This window comes from Rhinoraja longicauda, chromosome 5 (genome assembly GCF_053455715.1).
Source record: "Rhinoraja longicauda isolate Sanriku21f chromosome 5, sRhiLon1.1, whole genome shotgun sequence".
Lineage (NCBI taxonomy): Eukaryota > Metazoa > Chordata > Chondrichthyes > Rajiformes > Arhynchobatidae > Rhinoraja > Rhinoraja longicauda.
The window spans coordinates 77,115,808-77,122,967 of NC_135957.1; positions in this window are offsets into that span (position 1 = coordinate 77,115,808).

Consider the following 7,160-nt stretch of genomic DNA (forward strand, 5'->3'; position numbering starts at 1 on the left):
CACTACCGATTTGAATGGTTTTTGGTTATTATATTGGTGATAAATGAGCTTTCTGATACAATTATGAATTTTGAAAGCCATTTGGACAGGTGTTTCGATAGGGAAGGTTTTAGAGGGATATATACTAGACCAAGTGGACCTCGTTGGGCCCAAACCTCTCCTGCATTGGTGCAGCATCCCCCTCCCCTTTTCCCCCTCCCGATGAAAAGCTTTTGTGTGTTAACCAGTAAGCAGAAAGACAACACATGATTACAATCGATCCATCCATGGTGTACAATACACGATAACGGAATAACGTTTAGTGCAAGATAAAGCCAGTGAAGCCCGATCAAAGATAGTCTGAGGGCCACCAATGAGGTAGATAATCAATTCTTGGATTAGTACAGATGTCAGAGGTTATGGGGAGAAGGCAGGAGAATGGGGTTAGGAAGGAGAGATAGATCAGCCATGATTGATTGGCAGAGTAGACTTGATGGAGATGAATGGCTTAATTCTACTCCTATCCCTTACGACCTCAGTAGTTGCAGTAGGATGGTTCAGTTGCCTGATAACAGCTCTGATTCTAAAAGTGTTAAGATTGCTGTAAATTGACCATAAGCCTTGCTAGTTTGGCAGAAAATGGTCCGAGGTATTGTAAAATCTAAGCAATAGGTATCACTTAATGATGTCAATGTTAAAATCATTTCTGAAACATTCAAAAGAGAAAGGTTGAAAGCTGAAATACCAAGGCTCGAATACAGCAGGTCAGTTAAGGTTTAGTGTGAGAAGGAAAAGATGTAACACTAACTTGAGGAGCAACATTTACAGAGGGCTTTAAGATATGGAACGAGCTACTAGAGGAAGTAGTTGAGGCAGGTCCAATGACATTTAAGATATTTGGACAGGTACACGAATGGGAAAGATACAGAGGAATATAGGCCAAATGCAAGCAAATGAGGCAACTTGGTCGACATGATAGAATAGGACCAAAGCACCGGTTTCTATGCTGCACGAATCTACCTTCCACATCTGCACTGGTCCTCCAGCCAACCCATTACAAGGAGTGAACAGGAAAAATATTTTTGTGGCGAACACCATCTTAGAAACATAGAAACATCTTCCTTGCACAATGTTTACTTCTGAACCATCTTGACAATAGGAACACCATGGTCAGAATGACAATAGACAATAGGTGCAGGAGTAGGCCATTCGACCCTTCGAGCCAGCACTGCCATTCACCATGATCATGGCTGATCACGCACAATCAGTACCCCGTTTCTGCCTTCTCCCCATATCCCTTGACTCCGCTATCATTAAGAGCTCTATCTAACTCTCTTGAAAGCATCCAGAGAATTGGCCTCCACTGCTTTGAGGCAGAGAATTCCACAGCTTCACAACTCTCTGAGTGAAAAGGTTTTTCCTCATCTCCGTTCTAAATGGCCTTCTCCTTATTCTTAAACTGTGGCCCCAGAATTGCCTTCTCCCTGGTAGGGTCCAGTACAAGCTGTTCTAAGAATTCATCTTGGAGGCACTCCACAAACTCCTTTTCCTGGGGTCCATTACCAACCTGATTTTCCCAGTCTACCTGCATGTTGAAATCTCCCATAACCACCACCGTAGCATTACATTTGCGACATGCCAATTTTAACTCTTGATTCGACTTGCACCCTATGTCCAGGCTACTGTTTTTTAGTGTGGAACGAGCTGCTGGTGGAGGTATTTGAGGCAGGGATCATTGCAATGTTTAAGAAACATTTAGATGCAGCACTTTGGTCAACGTGGGTTGTTTTTAAATGTGCTATACAAATAAATTGACTTGACTTGACTTGACTAGATGGGTACATGGATAAGGATAGGTACATTAGAGGGATATGGGCCAAATGCAGGCAGGTGGGACTAGTGTAGTTGGGACATGTTGGTGGGTGTGGGTAAGTTGGGCCGAAGGGCGTGTTTCCACACTGAATGACTCTGACTCTAATCACAAGAATACATATCCTACCCCAGACCTGCTTCCTTCTAAATAATCAGTCCATTTAGGAAATGGCCCCATAGCAGAAGCGTCCACCTCGCGGGGCTGGAAACTGGAAGTGTCCTGAGCTCATTCTGCGACCACCACCATGTATTGTACAAGTGATGGCCCGCACTGATTGTTGCCGGAAGCTTGCGTCCTTTTCAGGACAGACGATGATAGTGATGTCAACATTTGAATGCTGGACACGAAAAGAAGAATTTGGTACATCTGTAATTACTTTGGTCATGTTACGGAATTGGGGGACTTTGTTGTTTTGTGCATTAACTTATAGGGATGGAAATACTTTCCAAATAATTTCTTTGATCAGGTTTGGTATTTTCACGCGCACTTTTGGAACAATCGGGCTAAAAGAACATGTGCCTGATTAAAAGTTAAAAATCCAAGATAACAACAGAATGGTTTGGTTAACTTGTCACTGACTACAGAGTGAGGGGGCGGGTGACATGGTGGAGAAAGATCAGATCAGATAAAGACTGCAGGGACATATGCAGTCCATTCATTGAACTGATTGTCCAACAATACCCCAAAGTGAAAAGTTTTGACAGAATACAACTGCTGATGTCAGAAACTAAAAGGTCTGCAGTTCAATTGTGTCAGGTACAGGTTTCATGTGATGAGAAATCCACACCAGCCTGCACATTATTTTGGAGGACTAATCTGTAGTGGGTGCTGCTTTTTTTAAAGAGGATATTTAAATTGATTATTTTTAAGAGTTCCGCGCAAAATAGTTTTCCATTAAAATTTCCCCCCTGCTTCACCACAGGGACACAAACTAACTCGAGGCATCTGATAATAACCTTTTGTCATCTGCCATTTGATGTAGTGACACAAAATCAAAGATACTAGAGGAGCAAGATGAACCACTCCGTTGAAATCGCCTAGACTGAAGTGTAGTACGCAAAGGAGCGTAACATCCGCCATTTTAGTAAGCAAAACCCGCCGAACAGGCCGTTCGCTCTGCCTCTTGCAGTGCAATCAGTATTTTGGGGAAACAGTATGTGTGATGATACCATAAGAATGCAGAATACATCTCATCTAGCAATTCACAGATTTTTGTTTTTTTTTCTTTGTAAATGTTTCTGCAGGTTCCTGCCTACTAAAATGGTGCCATGACATACTACAGTTTTTAGGGTCGAGTGGTCTATCTTGGTTTGCTCTATTATCTTTGCACAAAATGCTGGAGTAACTTAGCGGGACAGGCAGCATTGCTGGAATCGGTGACGTTTTGGGTCGAGACCCTTCTAATAGAGTGTGAAAGCAGCCAATAACTAGCCTTTTGATTATCCTTTCCGGCCTGCAAACTTGAATTGCACCCTAATTCAGACTTTATCAAAGCTTGAATGGTTGAATTTTGTACCGGGAATTCATTACATAGGAGTGGGCCGCTGGAGGCCCCGCAACAGCCTGGGGCTCGGCTGGACTGGGCGCCGCTCTAAGAGGCCGAGCACGTGGACCGCACGCGGCCTACAGCGGTGGAGGACACCACGGCTACGCTTGGCCAGGCCCACCCTGGAACCCCGCCATGACAACAGACCTTCATGGTCAGATCAAAATCCCTGCACTTACAATAACTGGGACTTGGAAATGGCACCAAACCGGCGACTCTATACTGTCTCAGTGTACTACTGCTGACCACTTGTATTGTACTGCACTTGTACTGTATCTGAGATGCTTATCTAATATGTATCTAAGTGCTTATGTATGGTGATACTGGTACTGGATTGTATACAATAATGAATCTCATTGTACCTCGGTACATGTGTCAAATAAAGTGCCATACCATAGGGTATTAGATCCAGAAACATATATTTCCCCCAGACGAAAAACAACGTAACGAACAAAGTAATGAACAATCAGAGCAAACAGTTTCTGACGACAATATTTTACCATTGATCGAGGATATTTTATATATTTCACAATCTTGGAGGTTCGAAAAGCATTTCACAGCCAACAAAGTACCATGAAGTGAACAAAATGGTTCACAAAGCTCGAACTTACGACCAATTTATCAAGTATGTCGTGTCAAAAGACAATTTCTCAGCTTGTTGCTCGGTCCATGACAGTTGTTTAATCTGTCAAAGGAATAACAAATTAAAACCCAATTTTTACAAGATTCATGTGGGGAATGTAATTAATTAATTGAAAATATCTTAGAATGAGAATTCTGTTTACTAGGCACAGTTAAGATGTGCTGATAGACTAATTTGGAATTTATTTATTTACCCAGTATTCTTAAAAATAAATCTATAAATGTGAGATTTTTATTAATATACTGTGGCGGCTCCCAAGGGTCGGGCCATACTTCTACCGACCCCTCGGCACGGGAATGGACCAGTCCAGGGAGGCGGTCCGGGACGAGGTATATAAGGACAAGGTTTGGGCGCCAAGCCATTCCGGCAGACTAGACCCGTCTGATAACTGTTATACAATAAAATATACCTTCTCGGAATACCTGGCTCCTTGCCTTTATCGACTCGCTACATTGGTGACCTCGACGTGGTCGTGCACCTGCAGTCCCACACCAGCAGGCTCCAGCCAGCACCAGCAGGAGGTACTGGTGTTATTACCACCAGCGCTGGGGTGCGGCAGCCCGACAATGCCGCCAGCCGTGCACGTTTCCGGGAAACGCCGGGGCCGGCTGCCAATAGTCCCCGCGGTGGCCGGCCAGATTCACCGCCTCTTCGCCTGGGATCGGCGCTCCGGGGGCCGCTTCCTCGTGGATACCGGGGCGGAGCTGAGCGTCCTGCCCCCTTCGCCGCTGGACATTCGTTCTGGGAAGCGGGGGCCCATCCTCACCGCGGCAAATGGGAGCATTATTCAGACTTATGGCGTCCGCACGGTCCACATCGTTTTCGGCGCCAGTCATTTTACGTGGCAGTTCACGATCGCCGACGTCTCCCAGCCGTTGCTCGGGGCCGACTTTCTGCGGGCTCATTCTCTCCTCGTGGACGTCAGGCAGCAGCGCTTGGTCCACTCCGCCACGATGGAGCCCATTGCGCTGCGGCTGAATGACCCCATTATACGCCCGCTGTCGTCCGTGGACTCCCATTTCGCTCGGGTGCTGGCGGACTTCCCCGATATTATGGCCCCACAATTCCGGTCGTCGACCCCCAAGCATGGGGTGTTCCATTATATAACAACTACCGGCCCACCCCTCCACGCATGAGCACGCCGACTCCCGCCTGAGAAGCTATGCCTGGCACGACAGGAGTTCCGCACGATGGAGTCCTTGGGAATCGTCCGCACTTCCAACAGCCCATGGGCATCCCCACTCCACATGGTCCCCAAGGCAAACGGGGGCTGGAGGCCTTGCGGGGATTATCGGCGGCTGAACGTCGCTACCGCCGAGGACCAATACCCCGTACCCCACATCCAGGACTTCAACGCCCATTTGGCTGGGGCCACGATATTTTCAAAGGTGGATCTGGTGCGAGGTTACAACCAGATCCCGGTCCACCCGGAGGATGTACCCAAGACGGCAATCATCACGCCGTTCGGACTCTACGAGTTCGTACGGATGCCGTTCGGCCTCAAGAACGCCGCGGTCATTTCAGCGGTTAATGAACGGCGTGTGTCGCGGGCTGGATTTCCTATTTGTCTACCTTGACGACATGTTGGTAGCCAGCCGCTCGCGGCAGGAGCACTGTGCCCACCTCCGGCAGCTTTTCCAGCGGCTCAGCGAGCACGGGTTGGCTATAAACCTCGCCAAGTGCCGCTTTGGCGTGGCCACAATCGACTTTCTCGGCCACCGTGTGTCCTCGCAAGGAGCGGTTCCCCTGCCGGACAAAGTAGACGCCATCCGCCGGTTTCCCCGTCCGTCCTCGGTGCATGGCCTGCAGGAGTTCGTCGGCATGGTGGCCTTTTATCACCGGTTCCTGCCATCCGCGGCCCACATCATGCGGCCGCTATACGAGCTGCTGGCGGGCAAGCGTAAGAACGTCGTGTGGTCCGACGAGGCGGTAACGGCTTTTGACGACGTAAAGGAGGCCCTGGCTCGGGCTGTGCTGCTTGTTCACCCACGGGAGGATGCCCCGACAGCCCTTACGGTGGACGCCTCAGAGTTGGCGGTTGGTGCCGTACTGGAGCAACTCACGGACGGGGGTTGGCACCCCCTGGCCTTCTTCAGCCGGCACCTCGACAACGCCCAGAGGAAGTACAGCGCCTTCGACCGCGAGCTCCTTGCCCTGTACCTGGCCGTTCGTCACTTCCGCTATTTTCTGGAGGGCCGCCCGTTCACCGCTTACACGGACCACAAGCCGCTCACGTTCGCCCTGGCAAAGGTCTCCGACCCATGGTCCGCCCGACAGCAGCGCCAGTTGGCTTTACATATCAGAATTCACCACCTCCATCCGCTTCATCGAGGGGAAGGAAAACCGGGTGGCCGACGCATTGTCTCGCCCCGCCATCAATGCCGTGTTAGAAGTGGCACCCGGCATTGATTATTCTGCCCTGGCGGAGGCCCAACTAACGGACGGGGAGATGCCCGCCTACCGGACTGCCATCTCTGGCCTCCGCCTTGAGGATGCAACGACGATACTATGCGATGTGTCGGCAGGCCAGCCGCGCCCCATCGTCCCGGCCGCGTGGCGCAGGAGGGTGTTCGACGTGGTCCACGGGCTGGCTCACCCATCCATCCGGGCGACGACCGCACTGGTAGCTGCGCGGTTCATGTGGCACGGTCTGCGCAAGCAGGTTGGCCACTGGGCCCGCACTTGCATTCCGTGCCAGACGGCAAAAATTCAACGCCACGTCCGGGCGCCACTCCAAGGGATCGGTCTACCCTGCCGCCGTTTCGACCACCTGCACGTGGACATTGTGGGCCCGCTCCCGCCGTCCCGGGGCATCACCCACCTCCTCACGGTGGTGGACCGCTTCACGCTGTGGCCGGAGGCCATACCACTGGCCGACACGTCTACAGCCACATACGCTCGTGCGTTGGCCGCGCACTGGATTGCTCGCTTTGGTGTGCCGGTGGTCATCTCATCGGACCGGGGGCCACAGTTCACCTCCGAGCTGTGGTCGGCCATGGCCCACCTGTTGGGCGTGCGGCTGCACCACACCACGGCCTATCACCCGCAGGCAAACGGCTTGGTGGAGAGGTTCTACCGGCAGCTGAAGGCAGCGCTGAAGGCGCGACTCGCCGGCCCCG